We start from the raw sequence: 18,912 nt of genomic DNA on the forward strand, positions 1-18,912 counted from the left end.
TCTTCCTAATTAGCTATTTGATATGAGTTTTTCATTCATTCTATGTTTAAGTAAGAATTCACAACCAACGACAATGATATATTTTCACAATCATGTGAACCAATATTCACTTATTATTTTAGTTTCATCCACTAATTTCCATATGTCTCATATGCCAATAAAGTATGAATATAATCAAAACACACCAATGGCACCATATTAAGCATCTTAACAACACAATACAATTATTTACATATATTCAAGGCTATCAATATCACATAGGATCCCATATGGTCACACATATCACATAATAACTCAATTTTCATAATTACATCGTGTGTAGGCCCAACATGGGCACAACACATAAATAACCATTTTTCATGATTAGTTTTCACCCTTAACATGCATTTTGTATCATCATATACTACCTAGCATAGTCTAAAAGAGTTAAGTCATAACTGACCTAAAAAGCCAAAACCAATCCACTACACTTCAAACCCGTGACCTTACTTTGAATGAATATTTTTGAACTCATCTAAAAATATCAAATATGGAATCTACGCATCAAAACAAAACCAACGACACCTATATTGACTACTTTTGGTTCGGGATCAAAACGGACCTCCAAAATAGATTTTCAAAAAAAGGGCAAAATCGTAACTTCACATAAAAACATGTTTCCCATAGTTTTAGGAATCGACAGCTGAAAATTCAAGTCAAATCGAGTAAAAAACGAGGTTCAAATCAAAGGAAAATCATTTTTAACCTTTACCTGGCAAAATCTTTGAAATCTGGGTTAAAATCAAGAATTGGGGTCGTTTTGAAGGTTAAATTGATGAAAAATTAGTAATTCTAAGATAAAAACATTATTAAAATGAAAAGAAGTGAAATTGAATTTTCAAATCAAACCATAAAATTTTGGGAGTTTCGAGAAATTAATTAAGAAATTATCAAGAAAATGGTGAATTCTTACCTTAAATCAGTAATAGAATCAAGAAATAGATATTAATCTAGTTTCTCAAGCTCCCACAAGCTTCACTTTTAAGCTCCCATATTATTTTAGGGATTACCTCTTTAGAGACAAGATGAAAAATAAGCAAAATGGACCAAACTAAGGTTATAAATAGTGCAGATTTTCTGCACTAGCTATAGCAAAAAGTTGTTTTTTATTGTAAGTCCAATCTGGACTTCGATGGGGTGCCCAAGATTCGTTCGGAGTTCAATATATGCAAATGAACTATACGTTCCAAATGTTTTGACGAAGTCGAATTTTTGAAAAAAACATCGTTTTCACAAAGTTGACCCCTAAAATCCGAAATCATAATTTTTCTAATCAAAATGAGATTTAAAAGCCGCCAAATCACACCAAATATGTTATCACTCTAAAATCGATGTTTCGGATCTGCTAGCAAAGTCGTATTTTTCATTCGAGGTCGTTTCAACCAAATGTGGGTCCCACACCCATATTTCTAATTTTTTAACTTTCTGACCAATAAGTCGAAATGAGCTTGGGTGCACCGAAACCCAAACCAAAGGTCCACCTAGCCTAAAATTGATATTTCAAAGCTGTTGGTGCAGTCCGTTCAGCCATTAGTTTCACGGATCAAAAGATATCCACATAAGTCTAAAATAAAACTCTCGAAACCATCAAAAACTACAATATCATATAAATGGTACCAAAATACATCTTAAACTGTGTCAATCACCCCATGCTCCAAAAATATCATAGTACAACTACGAAGAGGGTAAAATAGTCAAATAATACAGAAACACATATTTCACATATTTTATCAAAAAATTGATGGTTACACAATGAGACTCATTTGCCAGTGAACTTTGCATTTGACCATTATTACCTACAGCACATATAACTAAAATTCTACGCTCCATAGGTCGAAATCTGGCAATAGAAATAGTTTTCTGGTAAAGCGAAATAGGGAAACCACCAAGTGAAAGCGATAATATGTCTACTCCATCTTTAATAGCCACATCCATAATTGTAAATATATCGGAGCTATAATAACCACTGGACCAACAAACTTTGTATATTACAATATGAGCACCAAGGGCAATCCCTCGAGTCTCCCCTACTCTATTTCTAAGCACACTCGCCATTGAAATGGGAGCTCCCGTAGTAGATGTTGTATGGGTACCATGACCTTGAGAATCTCGTGGTGATACATATTCCTCCACAAAATATATTAATTTTGATGCCTTAGATACCATCATATGTCCTATATGGAAGAACCTATCACCAATAAGCTTGCGATTGCAACTTGAAGAATTAAAGTCTGGTACTTTGGAAGAGTTGGCATGCCGTGACGATAAAACTTGGACTTTCTGGCCAAACTCTAGTATCAAGAACTCCAATAATTGCCCCTCGACCAAATCCAGACTTCAGCCAAGTACCTTATAAGAAAAAAAAGATAATTAGCAGAAGTAAGAAAAAGTCTTTGAGGCATGAAACAAACAATAGTTTGGCAGAGAAGAAAAAGAATAATTTACCATAATTTGGAAGTTACAGTGGATCATGGATTTTCATGCAACGATCCTCCACTTCTTGGAATGAAGTCCCAGCTGAAACAGCACGAGAATTGTTAGCAGAAGATGAATCTTTCACTTCTTGATGTCTTAATCACGATCTCTTTAAAGGTCTTTCAGGCTCTTCATCAACTGTTTCTTTCTCCAAATTCTCCTCTTGTGAGAAATACATAGGCAATGTGGTTTGAGGTATGATGACATTTATAATCTGATGGGCCATCAACTTGTTTAACTTTTTATGAGAGACCTTTGTTTGATTTATTTTTATCTCTTATTTAACTGAATATAACATAAATTTTTTGGTTGTCCTATCCTTCAGTATTACGCTAAATGAGGTATTTGAGGTTCTTTTTTTTGGTGCAAAAGATAGAACCATATATTAGTTTATTAAAAGAACAAGGATTATAGTTCAACAATTGTTGTTGCCCCAAAGAGTCAGTGTTACACAAAAAGGTATGAGGTGGCGAGTGCATAACCATTAATTGTTCATCTATTCCTAAACTAGCAGATGTTGAGATATCAGCTGGGTTTGATCTCTGTCGTGTTTGTCCCTGTTTATCCTCTCAAGTAAGTTGATTGAGAAACTGGTGGTTCCCGCAAAATAGTTAAGAGTTTCCAAAAAGTCGCCATATGAAGCAGTCTTTGCAAGGCTATTTGCTAAGCTATTGTTTCCCCTGTATGTGTGTAAGATAGATGGATCATTCAGCTATGGAGTAACCATCTGCATTCAAGCAAGATAGTTAAAAATTTTGAATGAGGACGCTGCAATAGGTTTATCACTTCCTGTGCATCAATTTTAATTTGTAGTGGAACTATATGATGTACTACAACTAATTCGAGTCCTTCACACAAAACACTAATTTCATCACCTATACTAATATGACTACATATTGAATGCATGAATCCAAGTGTCCAAGTTCTTGTTTCGTATCGAAATACCCCCTTCCCACCCACACACTCATTTCATACCTCTCCAAGCAGTAAAGCTATTAACAACCCTGTCTTTGTTCACTTGAAAGTGTTTAGTGGCAGAGTTAGCCATCTTCAAACTGGTTTTCTAGGTGGACTTAGATAAGTACTTTTGCGGCTAATGTTTTCTGTACTGTTATGAGTTATGACACTGAAAGTAGATGTCCGACTGAATTATTCCAACTCTATTGAGATATGCTACAGTTGGAAGACGGTTATGACAAAGCAGCCATATAAAGTATGAGATCTTAGGTGGAATTCACAGTTGCTATATCCATCTAAATTTTGGTGTTGTTTGGGCACTGTCAATTCTCTTAAGAAGAGTATAAATGGATTTGGTGATAAAAAGTCCATCATATGTTAGATCCCAAACTTGAGTATCTTTGTTATCTGTATAGATAGAGATATGATTAAATACAATATGTTGCGTAAGAGTAGTGTTTAGTAGAAAAGGCACGGTATCCAAATTTCGTTTCTTGTCTCTACTGTAGTGTTCCACTGTTTCAGTCTCTTTCCATGTTAAAGGACCAACTATTTATTGTCTGGTATTTATGTTGGGAGCCAGCCACCCATCATCCCAAAAGTTCATATTATCTCCATTTTCAGTCCTTCACTGACGACCTTTTTTATGTGAAAGCCAACCTTAAGAATACTCTTCCAAAGTTGGGTGACCTATTTTTTTGGGGGTAGAGTGTTGAGAGATATATTGATTGATGAGTGCAGTAGACAAAAGTATTATTAACTATTTGCCTAGACACATTGGCGATTAAAGCATGGTTTGTGATTTCCAAGGATTGAATTCTGAGACACCCTTTGTCCTTAGAAGTTTGCATTGTCCTCCAGTTTAGTAAATGGAGTTTTACCGTTAGATTGTATTGAACCCCATAAAAATTACAGTTGAAATTTTTTTCAGTGTGTTGTTAATAACATTCTATAGTAGAATGGTGAATTGCATGACGTGATTAGCAAGACTGTTGAGGGTGGATTTAATCAGAGTTTCCCTTCCAACAATATTTATGTATTTAGTTTTCCAGCTTATTAGTCAAGTTCTGAAATTGTGTACAATATTGGAAATTACTTTTTTGGAGATGCTGATGCAAAAAAAACCTCAACTCACATGTATACCCTCCAACTTTGGATGTTAACAAGTAAACACTTAACTATCATAAAGTTGAATAAGTAGTCACACATGTCCTACGTGACAAATCTAATTCAATTTGACATGTAGAATGCGTGTATCTCACCCAATTTGCCATGTAGGACATATGTGAAAAATCTTACGTAAGTTTGATTGACTTGTTGAGATATTTCAGCACAAGTAAAGATGTCATAGAAAAAGGCCACTACTGACTGTTTAAGGATGGACCAGTACTCTTGAAAAAGGTATGATGTAGACAATCAGAGCTAACATGTTGTTATAGATTCATGCTTGATAATAGGTTGTATTAAGTCAGAATTAGGAACGTGCAATCTGAGAGTGAAGGTGTTGTTGTGAGCAATAGGTAAACTATTTTGTAGTGAATAGATATTGATAATATTAAATAATGATTGCATTATTTGTGAAGGATCATAGCACCAATTACCGTGTCCTTAAGAGCAGTAAAATGATTTTCCTACGTCGTTGAAGTGATGTGAGGTGGAAGAATTTAGTATCTGCATACTCGTCATTAAGCCAATTAATTCTAGACTTCAATTTTCAAAATCCTCCTCCCTTTGTTATGAAGGAACTGACTGGTTATGTATTTAATAGAGCAAATCATTTCATTTAACTCTTTAAAGTTATGTATATTGGTGTTCATAGTTTAATCAAAAACCAAATCCAACAACAATTCAAACCAAATCGATAAAAAATATTGAAATTTGGTTTAATTTGATTTTGATTGATTTTAAATTTTAAAAATTGAGAATATTTGAATTTGTTATGATTTTACTTAAAATTTTCGACAAAATAACCAAACTGAATCGATAAATTATATACATAAATTTTATAATTATTTGAATATATGATATTGGATATTTCACAAATAATTATATACATTTTATATCATTTAATCACTAATTTTCTTTTAGTCTACTACGTTTATATACACTATGTCACACCCCTTTTTTAACAGAAAAGATATGGTTTTAAGTTTGAAAAGGGTTTTTATTATTAAGTGACAAAAAATAAAAATTTGTTTCGAAAAGGATTATTTACATTTAAACTCAAAGTCGCCACTTGGCATAAATCTGGTGTGCCAAGTCACCTTTGAAAATTCTTTTTCAAAACAATTGTTGATTCTTTAAAATTGGTTTGCGAACAGAGATTCCGGCTAAGAAATTCTGTTGACAGAGGGGAAGGTGTTAGGCACCCCTCGATCCCGTGGTTCTACCACGGTCGCTTCGTAGAGTATATATCGGCTAGTAGACACTATGAAATGTGTAAACCAACAAAATACACAAAACAAGCAAATGAACAAACCAAACCAAAACAAGTCCAAAATAACAATGTTCAGTCCAATTATTACCGTCCGAAATAAAGATACTGAAATAAACCTATGCTAACTTATACTAGTCCTAAACTATGCTCTACCGACGCCTCGGGCCTTGATTACAATCATATTCCTCCAATATAATACGTCGGGGCATTACCCGGTGAATAAATACAATGAGCCTCAGGGCATTCTCCAGCTAAATGAATACATTTAATGAAATGCGATAAAAATTAAGAAATCACTCAACATAAACTTTTACACATTCGATGATTAGAATCCTACAAGTTGCCTACCCCAAAATCTGGAATTTGCCTATCGATTTAACGACCTAATCATGCTACTATCGTGTTCAACAACATTCATATTCAAACCTAATTAAACCAAAATTAACGAATCTTAACCAATCCATGTTCACTTTTTTATTCAAGTTTATTTCCACCCCAAATAACTGATTTTGATTCTCAAACGAGACATTATTTTATCACATAACCCATAATCAATCCATAATCAAGAAAATCAAACAATGAATTAAAACAACCAACAATTCACATCATTATAGATTAACTAACACATCGTGTTCAATTTAATGCATCGAATATAACAAAAAATAAAATAAAAGAGGGAAGGAATAGAATTGGACCTCAATTCGAAGGTTTCAAAATTCAATAATACTTCAATGAACGGACAAACTCCGCATCGAAGAACCTCGATTCGAAACTTCAATTTGAACCCCAACTCAATACCAAAACTGTCACCCGAACAAATTCGAAACCAGTGCAAACAACCTCAATACGAACCTCGAATCACGGGTTTTGAACTCGCGCTCTGTTTTACCCAAATCTGATGATTTTTTGGTGGCGATGATGGATATTGGGTCCGGTATTTTGGATTTTAATGGAGGAATCAAAGAATTTTAATGGACTATATAACTGATCGTTGTTGTTTTCCAGTGAGATGGTTTTGAACGGGAGTTTGATCACCGGTGGGGATGATGATTTCGGCAAAAACTTTGACGAAAAGAATTGTTTCTTCTTTTATTGATCCATTCTCTGGTTTTTCTTTTCGATCAGCTCTATTTTTTATTTCCCGATTGTGTAAGTGTCTATGTAACCGTGATTTTATGTGTGTGTGTTGTATTAAATGGAATTTTCTCTATGTGTGTTTTATTGTGTGGGTGTTTTTGTGTGTGTATGCTGTTATTATCTCTGTTGATTGTGGAGAAGAAAAGAAGTATCCACCCGAGCTCCTGTGTATGTATATATTGTATGTCCATGAAAAATGACTTGTGTGTATATTATTGATGGAATAATCCCTGTGTGTTCCCCGTCTTTTGTTGTGTGTATATCTATTCTTCCGTGAGTGAAGAAAATATAAGGGGGTAAAGGGTTGGGTAGGGTAGTGAGGGGTAGGGGTAGGGTGGTGAGGGGTAGGGGGTGTGAGATGGTTAATTTTGATTGGGTGGGTGATTAATTTGTTAGGGTGGGGTGTCAAAGTTGTTAGAAATTTGTTATTTTTTGTTATTGTGTGAAGTTTATCACATGGTTGAAGGTCTACGATAAAGTGAGGGTAAATGGGTAAAAATACACTCTCGGGAGGGACAAAATTACGTGTCTACATCATGCCCCTCTTTGGATGTAAACTCAAAGTGTTTTCATACAAAGAAGTAGACAACGAGACAGAGTTTTGACCCGACCATTATTCAAAGAAAGAAATGAAAGGAGGAAGGACAACCGAGTTGGAGAGTCGAGTGAGATCCTGTTGAGGTTCCGATCCGCGGCTCTTTCATTACATCAAAATAAAAATTATAAGTAAAAAATAATAAATAAAATTACAAAAGTTCTATCTATGCAACTTTCTTTGACTCTTGACTTGCTATTTCATCACCCTATTCTTCAGGTGGGCTCCTGACTTGCAATTTCTTCAACTCATTGCTTGGTTTTCAATTTCTTCACCCTGTTCTTCAGGCAGGCTCTTGAATTGCTATTTTTCAATCTGTTGACTTTCAATTTCTTCGTCTTGTTGCTTGACTTTCAAATTCTTCACCTTATTGCTTGACTTTCAACTTCTTCACCTTGTCACTTGACTTTCAACTTCTTCACCTTGTTACTTGACTTTCCATTTATTCGCCTTGTTCTTTAGGGGGGCTTCTAAAATCACATCAAAACTAGAAAGAAAAATATCTCAAACAAATGTTATTATAAAGAGAGATTCCATTTGTCAGAAAAGTAAAGTTCCAAAAATAGGAATTAAATTTTTTGCCCCAGTTTAACATCAGAAGACTTTTGTGACAGTCACATCATAACTACTTGCAAAACCCGAACAAAAATATTCATCTTATATAGGTTAATTGGAACTATTCGACTAGAAAGTGCATTTTCTAGGAGTCAAAAGAAATGAGTCGACCAGGAAGTACATCTTCTAGGAATCAAGGGGAATGACTCGACCAAGAAGTACGTCTTTTAGGAATCAAGGGTACTGACTCGACCAGGAAATACATCTTCTAGGAATTAAGGGGATTGACTCGACTAGGAAGTACATCTTCTAAGAATCAAGGGGAATGACTCTACCAGGAAGTACATCTTCTAGGAATCAAGGGAACTGACTCGACCAGAAAGTACATCTTCTAGGAATCAAGGGGAATGAGTCGAGTAGGAAGTACATCTTCTAGGAATCAAGGTGAATGACTCGACCAAGAAGTACATCTTCTAGGAATCAAGGGGACTGATTCGACCAGGAAGTACATCTTATAGGAATCAAGGGGACTGACTCGACTAGGAAGTACATCTTCTAGGAATCAAGGGGACTGAATCGACTAGGAAGTACATCTTCAAGGAATAAGAGGAATGACTCGACCAGGAAGTACATCTTCTAGGAATCAAGGGGAATGACTTGACTAGGAAGTACATCTTCTAGAAATCAAGGGGAAGGACTCGACTAGGAAGTACATCTTCTAGGAATCAAGGGGAACGAATCAATCGGAAGGTACGTCTTCTAGGAATCAAAGGGAATGACTCGACCAGAAGTTACGTCTTCTAGGAGTCAAGGGGAATGAATCAAACGAAAGGTACGTCTTCTAGGAGTCAAGGGAAATGACTCAACCGAAAGGTACGTCTTCTAGGACTGAAGGTTCAATTTAAGAAGTGTATCACCTAGCAATTAAAAATTGAAATACCTGGACAAGGAAGTGTGTCTCCGAGGGTATAGGATAATGAATTTTACCATGATTTGATTATCAAACTTATGCAGCAACATTGCTTCATGTATTTGTAGAAGTAAGAAATTTTACCTCTGGACATTTGCGCTTTGAAGCCTTTGATTTGAGGGTAGAAATTGTTCCTGTCATATACAAAGAAAAATTGTGAGTTTAAAATAGGATAGTTGGCTTGCAGCTTTGGCTTTTTCGCAGAAATTGATCTTGCGCTGGTCACAGTCAATCTTGCTTCCAACCATTGGCATTGTCATTGACTTGCTGCAGCACTGATCTAAACTCAGATCATTAAGAGTGACTCTGACACAAACACAGTATCTCTGTTGTTCTATGTTCCTTGGACACATCCTTCGAACATTGGAATTTCCATGAATCCCCCAAACTTGCCTATTGACAAAATTTTCTACATGTTTTGTTTCAGCTCACAATCATGTCTCTTTTATGTGATGACCTTTTGTCTTGATTTTTGCAATTGAAGAAGCTGGTAGCCAGTTTTGAAATATTTTTTCACTTATTTTAACATGGACTTGACTCAAATATACGAGAAAAATGACAATGATTTTTTGTTATTTGGATAACTGACTCAAGAAAACAAAATAAAAATAAAGAGAATAAAATAAATGTCCATTTGAAAAAGAGAAAAGAAAACTTATCTGAAAATAAAAGTCAACTCTAGTGATTATGATATGCATTTTGGATTAAGCTGCCTGATCTTTTCATCCAAACTTTCTACCAATTGTTCTTGAGTTAATGGCCCTGAAACAGAGTTACTTTCTTGGGCCAATTGCATTTGGAGACCTCATTTGGCTAGTGACGCCTTGAAAATTTTTAGCCAACAAGCCTCTATCATTTTTCTTTTCTCAGCTCACCATTACCCTATGGCATCCGTGAGGGTTTTTCACTAATGAGACTCTCTTATTTTCATTCCTCTCAACTCATGGTTGTCTTATAGTGGCCGTGAGGATTTTCACCGATAAGACTCTCTCATTTTTATCTCTCTCAACTTACCATCGTCTTATGGTTCCTGTGAGGTTTTTCACTAATAAGACTCTCTCATTTTTATCTCTCTCCTAATTCTTGAGGAAGACAAGTAGTACCCAAAATATGCCATCATATTCACTGCATACTTAGCCTTAACAATCTCAAAGATTAATAAGATGATCTTTCTTTGGTTGTAACTTGGTTTTTGGATAGGATTAGAAAGAAAGGATGGCATGAGGCCCAAACGACACCTGAAGTGGGGTAGGACTTACAACTTTTGGAATCGACTCAAACAAAGAGGATTAACTCATGCCCTAGTTTCTTTTGCCTGGGCAATTTTAAATTATTTATTTGGTTGGAACGAGCCCCGAGTTGGGCAGCCTACGTATCTTACCCTCAAGAGAGGAGAATCAGGTCACACGTAGTTCCGACAACTTGTTTTTTTGCTTGATTCTTGATTTTTTTCTCTTATATTGACTCTTTTCTCTTTGGACTTTTTTTCTGACTCTATTTTTCTTGATCCTCTTCTTTTTCTTTCTTTTTGGACACTTTTTTTTAAACTTTCTATACTCTATTTTTGCTTGACACTTTTTAAAGCTTTTTTAACTCTATCTTGATTCCAAAAAAGGGGTATGAAAGAAAATAAAACTAAGCTCAAATTGGGTAAACAAAGGATGACACAATGTTTGGATAGCAGATTGAAATACCTTTGTCATATCAATCCTTAAAAATGCAAGTACACATCTTGAAATATGAAGTGAAAGATAAAGATCATTTGTGACATCTTTTACAGCATCAACTTTGACTGAGTCTGTGTATCACTACTTCTTTTACACTTGTCAAACATACAATTCCACCTTTGGTGTACAACCCTCACATCGAATGATCCATGCTTTCGTGGTGCTGATTATCTTTCTGTTCCTCTTGATATAAAACTGTGCATCTACTGTTTGACCTAATTGTGATATGACTTTCAATTGATGACCAAGTTATTCTTGTGATTCTCAAAATAATTTCCTTCATTTTCAAATTGGGCTTCAACATGGTCACAAAATGTCTTAACACTCTACCTATTTCTCAGATGCATTTTTTATAACTTTAGCCCTATGATCCAATGTTCATGCTCAAATTGGGTTTTAAGATCTAGCTGAAAATTCTACAAGCATGTCATATCACTAGAGTCAACATAAAATGAACTGTGTAAAGAAAAAAAACAAACAACACATATTTAAAACACAAAGGGATAAGGGACACTCTATTTAGTTGAAATAAAAGATAGACGGGTTTGAACATAAACAACAAAGGGACAAAACAAGATAAATCTCAAACTACAACCCTAAAATAATTCGGATAACAGAAAAGAAAAGAAAACAAACTACCAAATATCCATCTTAGCTGGGAGAGAAGTGACTTCTCAATTGTTGAGCTTGACATCTTAGCCACTAGTTTGCATATTAGCATGACTAAAGCTTTTCTCATTATCAATGTTCTGCACCATAATTGATTTATCTTGAAATATCTTTTTAATTTCTCTTTTCAAATCTTGATAATATTCAATACTTTGACCCTGAGCATCAAAATGATACGCACATCGTACACTAGGATCAAAATTTCTTGAACGCAGATTAAGAGTGTGCCTAAGGAGAGAAGTGATCATGCCATACCATCCAATCTCTAAAATAAATTGGTATATGACTCTCCAATTAGTGTGAAGTTATCTCTCAACTTCTGCCTTATTTTATTGTTTGACTTGGATAAAAAATTGGGCCTATAAGTTCTTTGGTATGTTTTTGGAGTTAAAGGATGCCTCTGAAGAGTTGGTGTGTGCCATTGTGGGTAAGATGGGGATTGAACATGTGGTTGTGTGTTATATACTAGATATAGAGTTGGGGGAATAGAGTATAATGGATTTTGAGAGTGATTATGTGGAGCTTGGGCATGAACTTGGGCTTGAGCCTAAGAGCGAAGACGATGTGGTCTTCTTGATTGTTCCCATTATCTAACTACAATTGCAGCTACATCTTCCTCATTCCTCTTCTTTCCAACATTTCCTAATTCCTTTTGAGTTGCTTGAGTAGTTGCTTTCAATGTTGCAAAACTCATAATACGACTAGTCTTAATTCCATCCTCTACCATCTATCCCATTTTGAGGGCCTCGATAAATGGCTTGCCTAATGCAGGTAACAAATGTTGATAATATCCTGCGCTTGAATAAACACCTCTACTATCTTGCTTTCTTGCATTGGCGGTTTCACCCTAGCAGCTTGTTCACGCCATCTAATTGCATATTCCCTGAAACTTTTAGTATTCTTCTTTTTTATATTAGCATTAGGAATCAACTCCATATTGTATTGAAATTATTGCACGAATTCGTTAGCTAGGTCATCCCAACTACTCCACTTATCGATGTCTTGGTCAACAAACTATTCTGAAGCTAGACCTGAAAGACTCTCATTGAAATAAGCCATGAGTAATTCTTCCTTCCCTCCAGCGTCTCTTAGTTGGGTACAATAACGCCTCAAATGTGCCACTGGTTCCCCGTGTCTGTCATATTTCTCAAACTTTGGTATTTTAAAACCAAGAGAGAGATTAACACCTGGAAACATACACAAATCTTTATACAAGACACTTCTGTAACTCTCGAATCCTTGGAAATTCTTCATAGTCAGTTCCAAACTTCTTAAATTTCTGGTCATTTCCTCTTGTTCTTCTATCATAACAGGCTTCTCAGTGTAAAGATGAAATTCAACTGGTTGAGTGGCGCCATAAGGACTAGTTAACTTAGATGTAGGCTCGGGAGTATAATATCGATCGCCAGAAATATTCAATACAGGATCTCGTATAGAGTAGGGAGGCACAACCGATGGATGAACATCAAAAGTAGGAGCTTCAGGTGGTGGTGGTGCTTCAAAAACATGAATAGTAGGTGGAGCTGAACATGTGGTAGTCTTGTGTTGAGGATTGAGGAAATGAATACTGGAAGTATTTGGATAGTGTTGCCCCAGAGTGGAACCCGATGCATGTTGTGGTGGTCAACAACAATGGGAAATTGTGCATGTGACACGGGAGGCATACTAGAAAGATATTCCAGCTTATCAGTAGAAAATGAAGGAGGCGGTAACCCATTAGCCCAAGCTCAATGAATTTCTATCATTTGCTACCTTAATTTCTGAATCTCTTCATTATCTTCTAAATTCTCATTCGTTAAACTCCCTATCTGATTAGTGACAATAATCTCAGTATCTTTGTTGGCCATAGCTTTCTCTTCGATTTGGCACAATGTGGAGGACCAACCAAAATGCTACAAACCAACCACCTTAAACTAACTGAAAAAAAGATGACAAACATGTTAGAGTTCAACACTTTGTCAAAATATTTTTCTTTCCTTTATATTTCTTTTGAAAATATCACCAAACCCAAGAAGGACGCCTACGTATCTCACTACCGAGAGAGGAGAATCAGGTGTGCATAGTTCGTAAAGTTTGGCCAAAAATGACCAATCAGACTCTCTTTCTTTTTCTTTTTCTTGAAACTTTAAGAAGAAAAGAAAATAATAAATTGTCAAAAGAATTGACAAAAGTCTTTTTTTTTAATTTTCAATTTTAAAACTCACTATACAAAATGAAACCTATGATTATCAAAGAAAAGTCTTTTTAAGTTTTTAATTTTGAATCTAATATGAAAATGAAACTTGAACCTATTAAAGAAAAATATTTTTGTAGTTTTCTTTTAAAGATGTATATGAAACACCTACTCTAAATGAAGAGCGAAAAAAATATTTTTTTAATTTTTTAATAAGAACATCGAACCCTGGAAGGGCTGCCTATGTATCTCACTCTCAAGAAAGGAGAATCAGGTGTGAGTAGTTCGTCCAAATTAGACAATTAAGGATTAAATGACAAACTAAACCTTGACTTGAGAGACACGACTAAAGACAGACGATGAAAAACGTCAAATAAAATCTTTTTTTGGATTTTCAATTTGACACTTTACATAAAACTGACACCAATAACTATGAAAGGAAAAAATCTTTTTGGTATTTTCTTTTTATGAAATGTACAAATCTTCTACCATCTTTTTGAATTTTCTTTCTAAAAAAAATCCTATTGAAAGAAATCTTTTTTGAAATTTTCAAATTATGAATGCTTGCTAAAGGAAACAAAGGCAAAATCTTTTTGATGTTTTTGTTTTTGAGTAAATGAGTGGAAAAGTAAAAAATCTTTTTGAATTTTTGAATTATGAAAAACAAAAGCCAGAAAGAACACTAAAAACTACGAAACTCTTTTTTTTTCACTTTTTTTTTTCACCCTTTCCTTGTATATACACTTTCCTTTAATTCTAGCACATGCTTTCTCAAATCAGTCCGTCAAATAACCTTATTACCCTCAAAGATGGAATAATTAGAACGTAAGGATGCTTTAGGGGCGAGTCTCCTACAAAGGACCAAGTGGATCCCGATAGGTATCGATATGATGCGGATAAGCATGACCTAAAAGCTGACCTAAGTTGGGGTCCACTAACAAGACTGTTCGGATAAGCGTGTGATCGATAGTGGCTGGGATTGCTTTCCACCTACTCCATACCAGCCGACGGCTCCCCCTCCTAAAATAAGGGTAACTCAACTAGAGGTCGTATACACAACGTATACTATAGACTTGTTGCAGAATAAATGACTCAGGTTATGCAAATGATGACATATATAAAAGCGATAATACATAAGCAAAAAACTGTAAACACATAGCATGTAGGCACTCAACAATGATAAGACAATAACACAAATAATACCACACACAAAATGTTTATACACCCATAATGTCAAACTAAGCCGATAAACTCAAAAAATAAGATCAAATTCTGAAAAATCCCCAGCAGAGTCTCCAGAGCTGTCATACCCCCTTTTTAACAGAAAAGATATGGTTTTAAGTTTGAAAAGGGTTTTTATTATTAAGTGACAAAAAATAAAATTTTGTTTTGAAAAGGATTATTTACATTTAAACTCGGATTTGTCACTTGGCATAAATCTGGTGTGCCAAGTCACCTTTGAAAATCCTTTTTAAAAATAATTGTTAACTCTTTAAAACAGGTTTGCGAACAGAGATTTCGGCTAAGAAATTCTATTGACCGATGGGAAGGTTTTAGGCACCCCTCGATCCTGTGGCTCTACCTCAGGCGCTTCATAGAGTATATATCGGCTAGTAGAAGCTATGAAATGTATAAACCAACAAAGCACATAAAACAAGCAAACAAACAAACCAAACCAAAAAAAGTCCAAAATAATAATGTTAAGTCCAATTATTACAGTCCAAAATAAAGATACTGAAATAAACCTACGCTAACTTACACTAGTCCTAAACTATGCTCTACCCTACGCCTCGAGCCTTGATCACGATCATCTTTCTCCAACATAATACGTCGGGGAATTACTCGGTGAATAAATACAATAAGCCTCGGGGCATTCCCTGGTTAAATGAATACATTTAATGAAATGCGATAAAAATTAAGAAATAACTCAACACAAACTTTTACACATTCAATGATTAGAATCCTACGAGATGCCTACCCCAAAACCTGAAATTTGCCTATCGATTTAACGACCTAATCATGCTACTATCGTGTTCAACAACATTCATATTCAAACCAAATTAAACCAAAACTAATGAATCTTAACCAATCCATGTTCACCTTTTTATCCAAGTTTATTTCCACCCCAAACAACTGATTTTGATTTTCAAATGAGGCATTATTTTATCACATAACCCATAATCAAGGAAATCAAACAACGAATCAAAACAACCAACAATTCATATCTTTATAGATTAACCAACACATCATGTTCAATTTAATGCATCAAATATAATAAATAATGAAATAAAAGAGGGAAGGAATAGAATTAGACCTGGATTTGAAGGTTTCAAAATTCAATAATACTTCAATGAAAGGACAAAATCTGCTTCTAAGAACCTTGATTTGGAACTTCAATTCGAACCCCAACTCAATACCGAAACTGACACCCGAACAAATTTGAAACCAATGCATACAACCTCAATATGAACCTCGAATCAAGGATTTTGAACTCACACTCTGTTTTACCCAAATCCGATGATTTTTTGGTGGCGGGGATGGGTATTGGGTTTGGTATGTTGGTTTTTAATGGAGGAATCAAAGAATTTTAATGGGATATATGACTGATTGTTGTTTTTTTCCAGCGAGATGGGTCTGGACGGGAGTTTGATCACCGATGGGGATGATGATTCTAGTAAAAAATTTGCTGGAAAGAGTTGTTTCTTTTTTTACCAATCCACTCAATGGTTTTTCTTTTCGATCAGCACTGTTTTTTGTTTCTCGATTGTGTAAGTGTCTGTGTAACCGTGATTTTATGTGTGTGTGTGTTGTATTGAATGGAATTTTCTCTATGTGTGTTTTGTTGTGTGGGTGTATTTCGTGTGTGTATGCTGTTATTCTATCTGTTGATCGTGGAGAAGAAAAGAAGTATCTACCCTATGTGTAAGTTCCTGTGTATGTATATATTATGTGTCCATGAAAAAATGACACGTGTGTATATTGTTAATGGAATAATCCTTGTGGGTCCCTACTTTTTTTATTGTGTGTATATCTATTCCTTCATGGGTGAAGAAAATGTGAGGAGGTAGGGGGTTGGGTAGATTGGGTGAGTGGTTAATTTGTTAGGATGAGGTGTCAAAGTTGTTAGAAATTTGTTATCTTTTGTTATTGTGTGGAATTTATCATATAGGTGAAGGTCTACGATAAAGTGAGGGTAAATGGGTAAAAACACACTCTCAGAAGGGACAAAGTTATGTGTTTACACACTACAATATATTTATATTGTATCTATTAAAAGTGAAAATTATCTTGTATATACTTATTAGATTGTTTATTGCAAGTTATAGCAATACTTTTTCATAATTATTGAATTAAAGAAATAATTATAAGTTGTAGCAACATTTGAAAATTTATTTTGTTAATTAAAAACTTATTTATTTTAGATTTATTAGTCAAATTATCTCCTTATTTTTAGTCTTTAATATCTCTCTCCTCATTTACTTTTTTCATAATTATTGTAGGAATAATTGATGGTTTCAATGATTATCTTTATTTATATTTTTTTAAATTTATCAATTAAATTACAAGATCTATCCCTAAGTTAAGGAGTAAAATTTGGTAAAGATGTTTTTCTAGTAAAGATGTTTTTGACTTTTTGGTATTTTTTAATTTTATTTTTCAATGTTCACAGAATTCTTCATTATTTACTTTACTGATGAAAGATGTTCTCCACCATTAATATACTCTCTTTTCCTTAAATTTTTTTTTGTATTTTTTATTGAACTTTATAGCTTTTGCATATGAACTTCGGTTTCTCTTCATATATCATTGCTTTGGAATACAAAATTGACTCAACTTAGGGTTGTTTTCTTGATTTTTTTTGGTTAAATTATGTTTGGAAAGTGTAAATTTTACTCTACTCCAACTAGAAAAGAGCCCTAGATTATTATAATAAACAACCCGATCTAAGTATGTTATCATCATTATTTTTTTTATTTTTAATATACATATTTCTTCCCTAAATAATTCTGTTAATTTTTATTTTTCAGTGACTCCTGAATGTTTGTATATGTCTTTGCTGAATTTGTTGGTCATGGTGTATTTGATATTTTCTATAGAATATTTGATGCTTCCAATAATCGGCTCAGATATGGTGCACTAATGTGAGATTATGAAAGAAGAAAGAAGAATGATGGAACAACCTGTAAAAGTGAGGTAACAAAAAATGTGACTAACAAACATGGGGCTTTGAGCTAAAAATGACAAAAAAGTTTAAAAATGAGATGTAGGTGACTCAAGTCTTAATAATTGAGTGTAGGTAACAATTGCTTTATTATGGATTAAGAAAGTTGGGTAAGTTTGAGAATATCTCACAAGTTTTTAAATTTACACTTTGATCCATATATTTACCTAATATAATAGGAAACAAAGGGAAAAAGACGTATTTCTCTCTCTTCTCAACCATTGTTGTTTTCTTTCTCTTAATGATTTTTGTTGTTCATTGTTGCTACTACTTTATTCATCATCTTCTGCTTCATCATCATCATCTTCTGCTGTTGTTGTGGTTATCGCTACTACTTCTATTTGATCAATTTCTTAAGTTAAATTTTGTTTCATACATCACTTTTCACTTAGGCATTATTTCACAGGAGATGTTGGTAAGTCAAATTATGATTTTTAGTTGAATTTGTCATCTGGATAACTGTTACTATGTTGTTTTTCAATAATAGATAGCACACGAACATGAATGCGACATAAGAGACATCTATTTAAACAAATCAACCATCTATTTCGACAGATGAGCCATCTGTTGCAATAGAAAATATATGTTGGATTCATGTTTATGGTTCTCTAGTGTCATAACATGAATAGAATAGATGGGTTATCTGTTGCAACATATGACTCATCTGTTTCAACAGACAAGTTATTTGTTAAAACAAGGTAAATATCTGTTGTAATAGATATGTAACTTATTGCTATAGAACCTGAGCTTGATTCCAATAAATGTGTCATCTGTTGCAATAGGGTAAATATTTGTTGCAACAGATTAGTAACCTATTACAACAGAACTTGAACTCGATTCCAATAGATGTGTCATCTGTTATAATAAATGTATAATCTGTTGCTACAAATGATCACCTGTTACAGCATATGACTCATCTGTTAAAATAAACTTCAGGAGCATAACATGAATCCCAA

Source organism: Capsicum annuum, chromosome 3, assembly GCF_002878395.1.
Source record: "Capsicum annuum cultivar UCD-10X-F1 chromosome 3, UCD10Xv1.1, whole genome shotgun sequence".
In the NCBI taxonomy this organism is placed as follows: domain Eukaryota; kingdom Viridiplantae; phylum Streptophyta; class Magnoliopsida; order Solanales; family Solanaceae; genus Capsicum; species Capsicum annuum.